A 15,414-nucleotide genomic window follows, 5' to 3' on the forward strand; every position below is an offset into this window, starting at 1 on the left:
AAATAATACTTTGGTGTGTGTGTTCAGATCAGATAGCACTGTCGTTAGAGGTTCCCTCTGCACACCCTTCAACCCCCCAATAGGCAATAGGCCTCATTAGGACTCCGCGCTAAACCATGGTGCTAATTACCGCCCCACCAACCGAGGTTGGTGGGGCGGTAATTCCCCATGCCACCATGGCCCTTCCCCATTTCCATTTTTGCCCCATAGGGCTCAATGGGAATGGGGAAGGCACTAATTACGTTACTGCAAATTGCGGTACCGTAATTAGCACCAAGGTCCCTTTGCGGGTCCCTACTTTAACGGCTGGTTAAACCAGCCGTTAAGGTCAGGTCCCGCAAAGGGACTTCATAATTAGGCGCTATGTGTTTAACGGCGCCGCTGCCTTTTATGCCACCGTTAAACACTTAGCGCCTGGGTCATAATGAGGCCCAATGTAAAGAGATAGGAGGAGAGAGAGAGCAGGTATTCAGGAATGGCAAAATTCAAACAGAATATCAATCCCAATGTCCCCCAGCAACACAAAAGAAAAACAGAACTTAGTGGCAAGCTGTCAGAATAGTTTTAAAGTTATTTTGGGATGGATTGGCAAAAACACTTACTATGGTCTAAATGGCTGAAATTGTTATAATTCTTATGGAGCCGCTTTGGATAGTTGCACACAAACAGAAACACAAACACAAACACTAGCAAACACTAGCATCTGAAAATTGATGTTGGAAGCACGTGTCAGAATTTCCCTAAATGAAAATTTGCGGCAAACTTTTCACTGCGTGATAATCGCGATAATGGGAGAACCTTATGGATTCGGGATGCAGTTGTAGATGCGATTTAAAGCTGTGGATGTTAGCTACAAGTAGAAGTTTCTAGCACGAAAACTGAGGAAGTTATGGACGTTTTAGTGGAGGTCATTTTTTCGAGATAGGCGCAAGAATGGGAAACAGGGATGCACTTTTAAAATGGCAAAAGGATTTCTTACACTAGAGGATGACTATGAATAAACGAATACCACACAGGAACACAGCCACTTGATCAGAGTGACTGCCTGCAGAGGAGCTCGCCTTCTTCAGATGAAAAATTATCAGCGCAAAGATAGTTTTAACAATACTAGTACAGGAGGAAGATAGGATGGTTTGGATGGAGAGTTCAGACAATTCAAAAATACTCCTAACAACACAGGTTCGGAATACAAGATATAATGGGTTTAAGATAGGGATTGAGTATGGACAATACATATCCTAGTGACACATTTCTTTCTATAGATACTGACTAGATATGTTTTTCAACGGATCCGTCAGGATTCTGGTCAGGGAACTGGGTCTAGTTTTAGGACAGACTTCTGGGCACATCGGATTGGGCAGCATCAAGGCGCTCTTGTCAACCCACGGCACTGGACTGGATTGGATCTGCAAGGCACTCTGGTCACAGCACGGCACATGATTGGATTGGATCTGCCCTTCTTGGTTATGCCAGAAATTATTTTCAGCAGGCAAGCAGTACAGCGCAGCCCGGCTGTCTTTTGGTTCCCCTTAGAATTGTGGGATTTTGGTTCTGGAGTTTGAGGCCTAGCTGAAAATGGCTCAGCTATGCAATGGGCCTTTCTGCTTTGCCAAGTTTTTGGACTCTGGAGCAAGGAAGAGGGGAAGTTCAGCAGCAGGGTGTTCCACCAGTGTCGGGATAGTGAGTGAATTTGCCTGTCTACCTGCCCTCTGCTGTCTCTATTTATGCTATGATAAAGGGGGTGTGTGTGCTGGTTTAGCCTAAGCTTGCCCCTTTGACAGGTGATTGGTCAGAGTCTCTTCTCTGCCTTGATAGAAGGAGATAAACATTGTGTCACCTTTATGGTGTGGGTTTAGGAGGCTTAGGGCCTCATTACACGGTAGGCGGTCGACCAAGGTGCTATTAGCACCTTGGTCCATGCCGGTAAAATACCGGCACCGCCTTGGAGGAAAGGGCAATTACCGCCCTATTCCAAGGTTGGCGGGGCGGTAATTCCCCCTTCCCCCATTGCCCTTCCCCATTCCCATTTTTGCCCCATCGGGCATAATGGGTATGGGGAAGGTGCTAATTACGGTACCGCAAATTGCGGTACCGTAATTAGCACCCTGTTCCCTTTGCGGGTTGGTTTTTAACGCCTGCTAAAAAGCAGGCGTTAAAGTACCAACCCGCAAAGGGACCTCGTAGTAAGGCGGTAAGGGTTTACCGGTACCAGTGCCCTTACCGGTACCGGTAAACCCTTACTGCCTACCGTGTAATGAGGCCCTTAGAGTCCACCCCTAACCTCTTGAACACAAAATCTACTTTTGATACAAAACATATTTACACGTGAGCAACCTCTATAACAATCACATATACAGATTATATATTTTGTGTTGCAGCTACTCCTCAAAATCCTGTTGCTGTGGGATCTTGTGTCTGCTTTTCACTGAATTTCACCCTTTTCATCGGGAACAGAATGTCCAATTTATCAGCAAATGTCTACAAGTGTGCGCGTATAACATGTGCATAAGTGTATAAAGTTTCATACTTCTAGCAGAAATACATTTGGTGTAAAATCACATTTTCTGCCATTTCTTTCCAGAACATGTCATATATCTTTCTGCCTATTGAAATGTGCAACCAAAATTTAGATTTACAATTATGTTACTTTTGTATTTTTGACAATTTTAAGTGGCAAGTTATAACTCTTTAAATAAAATGTTCTTTGTGAATGTTCAGCCACAGATGGCTGTTCGGGTTCAGAAGCAGTCTCCTCCCTGTTCTCTTGGCAGAGGCCATTTTACGACTGTCCTCACACCTAGCATGTCCTGCTTTGCAGTTTCCCATTGTTTCCTTCCCCACTGCAGACCAGGTTCTTCCCAAACTCTATAACTATCACTTTGGTGTGATTTCCTGGTGCAAGGAGAGGCCTTGCCTCTGTGTAGAAGGCTGTTATTCCAGTTTGGTAGTTTTAGCCAGCTTACTTTAATTGTTACTTCTGTTGAATGTTCCCTTAGCATAAAACAAACTTGTGGGATCAAATCACAGCTAAATACTGATTCAAGATTTTAAACCATGGAATCAAAACAATTACAAGATGGGTTGCTCTCAACAACAGGCCTCTTAGATTGCAAACTTTTGATTTCAGTTTATACATGTTTAAAGTTTAATCAGGCAGACTACTGACAGCTGTCATTCATGCAGCCCAGGGTACTGCACCCAGATTTTGACAGATTCACAGACAGGCCACTTTTGCTGTGGAAATCCCTTGATGCTATCAGCTTTTCAGGACATCGTAAGTTCTCAATGATTTCTTACACTAAGTGAATTGTAGAACCCAGCAAGAACTTTGGATGTTTGAGGGTGTTTTGTACCGGCATTCTGCAGTTTCAGCAACAAAGAAACAGTGATTTAAAGCAAGATTTTGGGGTTTCCTTTTGCAAAGCATTGCTTTTTCCTTCTGTGCTCCATTTTCACATGTTGTGGAGCCCAGTGACATGTTTCAGGAGTGAGGTCTCTGTTCCACCACTGACAACATGCATGGCAGATTGGGCAGCCATCTTTTTGTGCTTTTCAAAGCGCGATTTTCAGAGATTTTGATGCACAAAAGGGTTTTGCCTCCATTTTACTATTTTTGGCACCATCAGAACACAGTGATGCCGCATGGCAGAGCAAAAGTGGATCAAAACATCCCACAAGAAGCATCATCAGTGTATGAAGGTGGTAGTGAAAGAGACTAGGAACATCCCACAACCTGCACCTCTCAACCTGTACCTGCCAACTTGTCAGTAGATACAATTTGAAACTCCACAATCACTTCTGCCCCATCAGCAGTGGGCTGAACTTCTCTTCATACCTACTCTAGGCACATCTACATTCTCCAGACATATTGACACTAACAGTTGAGATAATATATTGCTGACTCACTTAAAGTCACTCAACATAATATCCTGATGCCTACCAAAGAATTATAAAAATGGATCCTTTGCAAATGCTAAAAACATGTTGATATGGCGACTAAAATAATTATAAGGCCCACTTTCAGCTTCAGCTCCTTAGAGGCATGTTCCCTTTCCTCACCATCCTTTCCCCAGAAGCTCAATATTTCCAGAGCTCTGGTTGTCTCTAGGTGGGCTATTGCAACATCCTCTCCAGAAATCTCCCCCTTTCCTCCCTTCGCCCCCTTCAGCTAATCCAGAATAGGGCTGCAAGACTTATCCCTGCCCTCACGCCCAGGGACTGTATCTCTCCAGCCCTAAAATCTCTCCATTGGCTCCCGGTCATTGCTTGGATCAAATTCAAGACCCTCTACATCATGTACAAGGCTTGCTGGGGATGGAACCACACTATCGCCATCTTTCTCTCCCTATTACTCCCCTGGTAGAGCCCTCTGCTCCTCGAACTCTAACTATCAGCTTGTCAAACTCTTCTCCAAGCAGAGAGTGGGCAGCAGGTCTCTCTTTTCAGCTGGTGCCTCTCTTTGGAACAGCCACTCTTCCCCTCTGAGACTCGAGCCGGACCACCTTAAGTTCCAGAAACTTCTCAAATCTCTGCTGTTCTCTACCTCTTTCTCTCTTTCCCTGCTAATCTCCCCACTGCTGCTGAGGCTGGCAGCCTGGAATCTCACAGGGTCCAGGCCCCTGCCCAGTTGACAACAGCACCACCCCCCAAGGCACTGCCTTATGGGCCACCTTTCACTTTTTCAGATGATATTAAAGAAACAATCATGACCAGGATTTTCCATAACTATTAGAGAACCCATGTTCTATGGGTCCTGAACAATGGCTGTCTGTGTCTTGGTCTACAGAATACACTATCCTGGCATTAAAGTCACCCACAATAATAATAGGAATACTAGAATCAGTTTCCTCTAAAATTATTGGCATGGAGGCAAGATTTATTTTATTACATATCCCATTAGCAGGATTGTATATGCTAACTAATAACAATGTCGGGATTAGAGCTTGTTTAGAGCTAAGCAGTACTGCCAACACCACTGCCGTGGACCAAATGGCATTACAACCTGTCCACGGATGTCTGGTGGTAGTTAACAATCCACCCTTAGGGCGACCTCTGGGATCCTTCGTAGCCAAACCTTGTATGGTACACCAGCCATCTAGTTCACAATGTTTGTAAAGCCATGTTTCCTGGAGTGTAACCATACAAAACTGCTGAATGTTAGTCAGTAGCCCGTCTTCTCCAATATAATGTAGATTCCCCCTAGTGTTCCAAGATAGCACCACATCCATGTTATTGAGATTGTTTTTCAAAGTGTGGTTTAAAAGCTATCGGGAGCCACTGCCAGTAGCCTTCAGACACTGATCTGTCTATGTCTGATTCTACTGTTTGATTACTATTAAGAGTAGTTGGAATAGAGGAAGCTTTGGGTAAACAATGGTAATCAGCCACTAATGGTAGATTGTCTTTATTAGTGTTAGGAATTCTCTATAGCATTGGTTCTTTACTCTTTGCATAGTCGTTTCCTTACAAGTCTAGCCTAACTTAACAAAGAGGTCAGAATGAATTAATATATACTCTAGAGTGACTATACCAGCGCACCACACATTTGTGGTTACCATCATTGGGGTCACTAGTTGATCAACTATCTTAAGATCTATAGACATCACCATGCGCAGGGGAATAATAGACGTACATAGTTCTAATATTCGTTGTCTATTCAGAACTTCTACCTTTTCAGTTACATTAAATACCTGAAATTGCAATGCTCTAGTATAGTTCATTGGATATTTTTGATATGTTGGAGTTTTATTATCTAGCTCTATTTTATCTTCAAATCTCACAGCTTTATTCATGAATTCAGCATCATTATTACTTATAATTGGCGCATTGAGCTTTATGTTAGGATCAATATTAGCCTGCTTCCCAGTACCTGCTTCAACAAATATTTTTTTGAATATCAATCAGAATCGCATCTGGAATTCCTTTGCTTTTCTTTTCATTCTTTTTACTTATTTTCTTCGTCTTCGTCACCCCCAACCAACTATCTAAGGTAGGAGGAGTTAACTGTGGGCTAATTATCTGTCTGAATACCTTTTTTGGACTTTTAATAGATTGTTTCTCAGGATGCACATGTATAGCTACAGTGTGTGCTCCTACATAATAAGGCTCTCTTGTGAGACGGATGGGTTTAGAAAGAAGAGGTTTTGTAGCAGATGTTAGGGATGGACTTCCTGCCATATCGTTCTCGATATTAAGACCCAGAGTTTCTTCAGCTACACATCCATTATTATTGTTTCTCCCCCATCTGTCACTATACATGGCAGCTTGGCACCACATTTTCTTATTATTTCTATATCCCTGTTTTTCTTATATTTCTTACTGGCATTCGTGTTTTTTTTCTATTTCAGTAATAGTATATCTATCAGCTGTATTTGCTGAATCATATTCCATTTCCAGATAACTTCTGTTCTCCATTACGGATGCACGCCACACCGTGGGGATATGTATTTCATCATTAGTACCCATCTCTATCAGGGTCTTTCTACCCTTATTGATGCTTTTATGCAGCAACAGAGACTGTGGGCCTCATTACGAGTAGGGCAGTAAGTAAGGGATACCGGGCACCGGCAAGGAGACCGGTGCCGGTAATCCCTTACCGCCCTACTACGAGTTCCCTTAGCAGGTCCCTCCTTTAACACCTGGTCTAACCAGGCATTATGGACGGGACCCGTTAAGGGACTTCAGAGCTAATAACGGTACCGCAATTTGCGGTACCGTTATTAGCGCCTTCCCCATTCCCATTGAGCCCCAAGGGGGCTCAATGGGAATGGGGAATGGCTTTTTCAATGGGGACTTACGGGTCCCGCAAAGGTCGGACTACACCGGTAAGTCCCCATTGAACCATACTGGTGCCGGACCCGTTATTGGAGGCAGTCATGGCACAAATAGCACCATGACTACCTCCAATCTCGGAATGAGGCCCACAATGTATGTCTAATTTACGCTCTATATTTTCACATTTATCAACTAAGTTGGTTAAAACATTCTCCAGTGCCTCAAACAATTCTTCTGTATTCATGCTGACAAAACTCACATTGTTAGGAGAGGCACTTAAGCTAACATTTGATATGTTCTCCACTTGTGGAGAATCAGGCAAATCACTAGCTAAATTTCCCACATTGTTACATGTTATCTGACCCATAATAGGATCAACTACAAATCTTTTTGTCAGATCACTAGGAGGCGCGTCGTCATTCGACATGTGAGGCAATATAGTTTTTTTCCCATCAGATGTATTGGAAGCTCTATCGCCAATGGTGTATTATATATTCTCCGATTAACTATTTCTTTTAGAGTCGCCACTGACCTTCTCTAATCATCAGATACACTGTCACACCATGACTCACTATTAGATGCTGTTGCCAGCATTTTATCTTCAATCAGATAGCGTACATTATCTCTGTCTTCATGCTCTACCGCTAATAGACACTTATCAATACCAATTTGTTCATTAATTAGAGGGACTTTTTTCTCGCATTGCCCTTGTAAAAAAAGGGATAGTAGATTAGAGCCTACACAAGGAATTCTAGCAGTCATGTCATCAACCAATTCACTTATCGTATTTTCCTCTTCAACAGCAGTTAATTGGGTTCATGTAGTATTATGGTATTTTCCTCTTAAACAGCTGTTAATTGGGTTGATGTAGTACATGTAGTGCGTTCTACTTTACTAAAAAAGCTAGTCATCTTTGCTAGCTTTCCTTCTGGGAGGAGACCCGGTTTTGCAATAATATTGCGTTTACACATTCTACTAGAACACCCTATATATTGAACAGGAAACACTCCCGTAGTTTTCTTCATGGTAGTTTCACTTGAATTATAAGTGCGATTGGAAGTATGAGCAATGTCAGGCTCACTACACTTATTCTTAATCGCACACTAGTGTTATGTAGGACTTGTGTCTCAACCCAGACACTGTGAACCAGCCCAACACTTTGCTACCTATTACCGAGAATATAGTTGATTCCTATCACAAAATTTAGCTCACTGATTTAAACCACCACCAAGCTCGGCAATAGGCGCCACTTATAATACAATGCATAGATGAACTTTCACACAATTCTAAAATCTTTTCAGCACAATGTGCCAGACAATGGACCTAAGTATGAGTATGGAGGTAGCCATGCTGGGTACCGGGTCTGGGTTCCAGGAAAAGGGATTTATCGGGCCATGCCAACTTTGGCAGGCCGGCTAATTCCCATTCTTGGGACCCGGACCTGGTAGATCCCCATTCCCATTTGAGCCCCCATTAGTAATAGACCAATGCTACCACCTGTGGCTATAATGTGTAAACAGATATCTATTCAATCTCTCACTGCTTCCACTCCATCAAACGTTTATTGTGAGCTCAAGTGCACAATACTGCCAGACCGTCTATCTCAGCAGCTAAACAGCACCACAATTATACCAGAGAGGGGGTGGATTTTGATCAAATAAAAACACACTTTAAAAACCTCAGCAAAACGCATGAGATCTTTTTATAATAAGAAGGGTCATACTCACATACTCTTATTGCAAGGTAACCAGGACTTCTCTACAAACCGCAATTATACCTGCCCGACCGGCTAAAAAAAGAAGACAACAATTAACATATGAAAAACCCTGGTCTTTAAGACAGGTGTAATCAAATTTACTCAAATAAAACTGATTGAAACCTAAGTACGTAAAATCAAAACATGTATCCACTTCTTATTTTGGGTCACTATAACTAATGTGGCATTTGTCAGTCTCCAAAGGTGCGTGGTGCAAATAGAAACTAGCTCAGAAGAAAGAAATTAAACTCACTAATGTGCCTGACTTACTGCAGTGTGTTGCTGCTGTTTAAGCATGTGTGGTAGTGTGTATGGGGGAAAGTGCTCCGGCCATCCTCCACACGCCACACAGCCAAACAGCACAACAGCCCACTTGCAGTCCACTTGCAGGTGCATGTGCACATTACCATATTTAGGCTTTCTGAGATGGGGGTGGAGTCAGGCGTCCATGTGAACTCCACACAGTGTTTCGCCGGATCACAGCACGGCAGTGTTTCTTCTTGCTGACTACAGTCCCACAAGGCTTTAAGAGCACAGCACTTCCACAATGGGTCTCCACAGCACAAAAGCACAACAGCCCACTTGCAGTCCACTGCCAGGGATGGCATTTGAAGTTGGGAGAAAGATGACTTCTGTTTTTGAAGCGTTCAGCATGATGCAGCGGGGAACCATCCAGTGATGAATTGCAATGAGACAGTTCCTAATCTGTTTAGGGATGGTGGCGGTGAAGGAGGGAAATGATACATTTATATGGTTGTCATCAGTAAAAAGGTGATAGTAAAAGCCAAATGATGAGATATGTTTTTCTAAGGCAGATGTACAGAGGGTGAAGAGCAGAAGTCCAAGGACTGATACTTCGGGGACACTGAGAATAAGAGGGGTGGGGTCAGTGGTTTCTGAGTTCCAAGAGATTTGAAAGGATCAACCTTGCAGGCAGGAGATGATCCAGACATTAGCAGATTTGCGAAAGAGCAGGTCCTGGAGAGTGTGTAGTAGAGAGGAGTGGTCTGCAGTGTTGAACGTGGTAAAACGGTCCAAAAGGATGAGTACAGAAGAAAGTTTGTAGTCGTGAGCATTACAGAAATAATTTGAAGATATTGCACGACTGCAGACTTGGTGGAGTGTTTACTACAAAAGTCAGACTGAGGAGCATCTCCAAGGCCATTATCCTCAAGGTATTTAGTAATCCGGATGAATACGACTTTCTGAACAACTTTTGAATAATGAGGAAGGAGAGCTACTGGGCTACCCATAGAGTTAAGACAGTTGTAGATTTGAAGATGTGAAGGAGGCAGCAACGAGTCCAGTGGAGAGAGACTGTAAAGGTGCTCAGAGCGATAAGAGCAAGTGATTGAGACTAAGGGCCTCATTACACGGATGGCGGTTGTCAGGGCTGGGGCAATTGGCAGTGTTTTGGGGGTTCTGGGGGGAGTTAAGGGGGCCCTAGGGTGTCCAAACAGCTTGTCCAGGCGTGTTCTCCTTCCATTTTGCAGGAAAAAGGCCCAAGGAAGGAGAACCGCCCGGAAACTACATTGCCCAGCAGGCCGTGCGCTTCACGGGCCTGCTGGGAGGAAAAGAACCACACGCGCGCTACTGCGCATGTGCGAGCCGCACCCAGAAAGCACTGCTCGCAATCCTGACCACCGGCAAGAGAGGACGTGTGTATCTCGTGCTCCTGCAGGCACGCCTACGCGGGGCACCGCCCGCCAGCGCAACCCCCAGCCCCGCGTACATGAAAAGCTAAGTACACGTCTTTTTCCTAGAACAGCTGTTTATCCCGTCGGCGGGAAACGCGCTACGTGCTGTGGGATTAATGTGTAGAACAAAGAAGCACGAAAAGACGAGTTAAACTATTTGCATGCAGAGCATGAATACTAACCCAGATTTGGAGTTAGCTTGGCGGTGAAGCAACCGCACCTGTAACAATCTATAACCCTTTAGGGAACGTTCATTAGGAACGACATTCGCACGCACGTGCACTGACTTTGTTTTGCTATTTTCAGCCTGTTGTTTGATCGGATTGGTGAGACGTATCACGCCCATCAACACGAAAAGGCCGAAGGACCTAGGACTCCCACAGAACCCAGAGCTAAGTGTTTTAGCACCTTGTGTGCATGTTATTGTTTGCTACTCTTGCATAGAGTGAGGTGGGGAACTTGTGATCTGCATATTGGTGGGGAGTTACCACGATATGATGTGATGTTGGGAGGGTTTGCTTTCATGAGGAAATGAGGGTGAAGTTCATGTTTGAGGAGGCAGTTTGAAAACCAAAGCAGCACTAGAGAATACCAAACCAAAGGTGTATTTTGGTTAGAGGCTCCAATACAAAGGCCTTCCATAGGAGGAATTCTGAGAGAGTGATGGTTGTATGAGAGTGTGTGAGGGCGGAGCCACTGCCAACAACCATCAGCAAGAAGGGCACTGGAGTCAAGGAGCATGTTTCCCTAAACCCCCTTGCCCTTCCATTGTGATTCCCTAAACCTCTTTCTGGTTATCCTGAACTCCCTCTACCCATCCACTCAACAAACCCTAACCCTCTTTACCCAGAGGGTTGCGGTGGCCTGTGGTTTCCATTTCCCAGGTGCCAAGACCCAATGGGGAGGGAGGAGTTTGTGCTGCCTCTGCATCTGTCAAGAGGAGTGAGGATCTGACAGAATTGCAAGCCCACGTATTCTTTCGGTGCCTAGGCAGCACAATTATGGCAGACGTTGCAGCCCTTCTCCAGGACCTGAAGGCCGAATTTGCAACAACCAGGCAGGATTATCAGAATTTAGCAGGTCAAGTCCATACCCTGACTATCCAGACTCAGGCCAAAGCAACGCCCTTGCCCAGACAACCCCCTCCAACGCCAGTACAAGTGCAGGTAGCCACTGAAACATCTTTGCCTCTTGCTACCACCGAAAAATACCATGGGGACCCACCGATTTTTAACCAGTTTATCATGCAGTGTCAGTTGCATTTCTTGACCAAGCCAGGAGTTTTCAGGACTGCACAAGCTCGCACAGCATTCGTAATATCCTATCTCACGGGGGATGCAGCTTCTTGGGCTGCACCGCTGGTTCGCAAGGACGATGCCTTATTGTACAACTGGGATACGTTCTTGGATGAATTCGGTAAAATATTTAACTGCAGGGCTGCAACACTGATTAAGGACCGAGAATTGTTGACGCTGAGGCAAGGAAGCAGAGACTTGGTTTCGTATGTAACAGCCTTTAACCGACTGGCAGTAGAAACCGATTGGCCCCAGGAAAAGAGAATGGCCCTATTCTATCAGGGTCTAAGGGAGGAGCTGAAAGATTTAGTGGCACAAGTAGACCCCCAACCAGACGACTGTTCTACCATGATTGACCTGGCACTACGATTAGATCAGAGACAAAGTGAACGTCGCCAAGACCGTCGTAAATGGGTCAATAAGCCTATGGTTCGGCTGGATCAACAAAAAAACGCCAAGTTATCCGAAAAAGGAACCGAGGAACCGATGCAGATCGGAACCATACAAGGCCCCTTGACTAAAGAGGAGAAAGAGAGAAGAAGGAGAGAAAAATTATGTCTCTATTGCGGTAAATCGGGCCACTTCGTCAGAGAATGCACCAATAAACCACCCACCAAAGGAACCCCGTTGGGAAACGCGCCAGCTCGTCCATGAGGGGGGTGAGGGCGAGCGGATCTGAAGATACCCCAAAGATGCTAGCAAATGTACATCACACTCCGTCTGCTCACATTATGCTGGCTGGTCATCTGGAAGTACAAGGAAGGCGCATACCAGTGTCGCTTATGGTCGACTCCGGGGCCACTGGTAACTTCGTAGATGATCAAGTAGCGAAAAGACTAGGACTTCCGTTGGAGACTAAAGAACAGCCAGAACAAGTGAAGTCAGTGGATGGATCACCGTTGGTTTCGGGCCCGATCACCCAGCATACGCAACCCATGCAACTAGAGTGCGGGAAGGGACATCAAGAGAATATCGAGTTTGACGTGATAACTGCACCACACTTTGGATTCATTTTGGGCCTAACTTGGCTAAGACTCCACAACCCAGCTGTGGATTGGGCCGCAGGTACGCTACAGTTCTCTTCAATGTATTGCCAGGCTAATTGTAGCGTGGGGAAGTGTTGTCCCCACTTTATAGGAGGCAGTACAGATGTAGTTCTACCTGAGGAGTATGAGGAGTATCGGGAAGTCTTCAGCAAGGTGGCCGCCGAGACCTTGCCACAACACAGGCCTTTTGACTATCGCATAGACTTAGAAGCAGGCGCTGTGCTACCTTGTAGCAGAATATACGCACTCACTGAAGCCGAGAATGAACACCTGAAGGAATACATTGGAACCAACTTGGCAAACGGCTTCTTACGACATTCTACATCCCCAGTATCCTCCCCTTTGTTTTTCATACCCAAAAAAATGGGAGACCTGAGGACTTGTATCGATTATAGAGCGATCAATCGCATTACCATCAAAAACCGTTACCCGTTGCCCTTAATCCCCGTGTTGTTGGACCAAGTACAAGGATCCACCGTATACACGAAGTGAGATCTGCGAGGCGCGTATCATCTGGTACGCATCAGAGAGGGCGACGAATGGAAGACGGCCTTTCGGACCAAGTTTGGCCTGTACAAATATCAGGTCATGCCCTTCGGGCTGTGTAACGCCCCAGCAGCATTCCAGCACTTTTTAGATGAGGTGTTACGTGGTTACCTAGATGTCTTTGCCATCGTATACATCGATGACATCTTAATCTATTCTCACAATGCTGCAGAACATCAGGGCCATGTGAAGGCTGTTTTACAGAGGTTGCGGGAACATAAGTTGTACGCCAAACTTGAGAAGTGTCAATTTCATCAAACCACAGTTGAGTTTTTAGGATTTATCCTGTCACCTCAAGGCATCACAATGGATCAAAAGAAAGTGCAGGCCATTGCCAACTGGCCCTCTCCGAGTTCAGTGAAGGATGTTCAAACAGTGTTGGGATTTGCCAATTTCTACCGCCGGTTTATTGACGGTTTTGCCAAGAAGGTCCAACCCATCACACAACTATTACGAAAAGGAGTTCCTTTTCAGTGGAACGAAAAGGCTGAGGCTAGTTTTCGAACTTTGAAAGAAGCGTTTGTCACAGCACCAGTTCTGCAGCATCCAGATCCTGCTAAGACTTACATTGTTGAAACCGATGCATCTAGTTACGCGGTGGGTGCTATTCTGTCGCAGCATGATAATGATGGGCAATTACATCCAGTTGCTTACTACTCACGAACATTGCTACCAGCTGAGCAAAACTATGTTATTGCAGACAAGGAATTGTTGGCTATTAAGGTAGCCTTCGACGAGTGGCGTCATTACCTCATGGGAGCCCATCATCCTATCACTATCTATACCGACCATCGTAATTTACAATTCTTGAAATCCGCCAGGGCGCTTAGTCCGAGACAACTCAGGTGGGCCATGCAGTTTTCAGAATACGACTTCGTCATCACATATCGACCTGGAGTGGAAAATCGAAAGGCAGATATACTCTCTGGGTATCAAGAGGCAAATTCGGTTCTATCAAAGACCATAGAAGAGCCCAAACCAATTATGGACCCGGCACGAATAGTTGGAAGTGAGGTGGTAGACGCCATATTTGAGAAAATCTGAAAGGCCATGTCAGCGCAAGATTTGGTGCAATGGGCTAGCAGGGGTCAAGAGCAAACGATCAAGGAGGGGGTTGCCATTTTACAAATCAGCGCTATACTTACCTACTATACCGCTTCGACAACAAGCCACCAGGTGGTGCCACGACTCCCCTTTCGTGGGTCATCCTGGAACACTGAAAACCAAGGAGCTACTCATGCGCCATTTCTGGTGGCCTTGTTTACAAAAAGATGTGCAACAATATATATCAAGATGTGAAACTTGCTTAAAGAACAAAACTGAACACAGGAAAGCTGCGGGTCCATTGCAACCCCTTCCAACTCCTCCGGCACCATGGCACACGGTGTCGTTGGACTTAATTGTCGAATTACCACCAAGTCAGGGGTTTTCAGCTATCCTGGTTGTTGTGGACTATTTAACTAAGATGGCTCATTTCATACCATGTAAGGGCACACCAACAGCAAGCACACTAGTGAACTTGTTTTTACAAAACGTGGTTCGGCTTCACGGTATACCGTATGGGATAGTCTCAGATCGAGGACCACAATTTACTCCGCGATTTTGGCAGGCCTTTTGCAAATCAGCAGGGATTGAAATCCGGTTGTCCACCAGTTACCATCCAGAAACTGATGGTCAAACCGAGAGACTAAATCAGACTTTGGAACAATATTTGCGTTGTCTGACTCAAGGAAAAGAACACGAATGGGCAGAAGTAATTTGGCTGGCCAAACTAGCTTACAACAACGCCATACATGCATCAACCAAGGTCACCCCATTTTATTGTGCCTACGGCTATCACCCACGATTTCAGCCTGTGCCACATGAACCAATACCCGAAGTTCCTGCAGCCAGTGAGAGACAGAAACAGTTGGAGAGCATCTGGCAAGCTGTGCAACGCAATCTAAATCTCGCTAAAGCAACTTACAAACACCATGCTGACAAGAAAAGAAGACCAAGTCCACAATACCAGGTGGGGGATCGGGTGTGGCTTTCGACACGCAATCTACATCTACAGGGTTCCCGCAAATTCTGCCCCCGTTTCATTGGCCCATTTCCGATTAAAGCTCTGGTCGGCCCTGTGGCAGTAAAGTTAATCTTACCCCCATCCATGAAGATACACCCGGTGTTTCACATCTCATTACTAAAACCAGCCCCAGCTTCCATAAGATCCAAAAAAAACCCACCGGTCTTGATAGATGGCATTCCTGAATATGAAGTCCACAATATCCTGGACTCACGCCGTAGACAGGGATCTCTTT

This window comes from Ambystoma mexicanum, chromosome 7q (genome assembly GCF_040938575.1).
Source record: "Ambystoma mexicanum isolate Mex_15411 chromosome 7q, UKY_AmexF1_1, whole genome shotgun sequence".
Lineage (NCBI taxonomy): Eukaryota > Metazoa > Chordata > Amphibia > Caudata > Ambystomatidae > Ambystoma > Ambystoma mexicanum.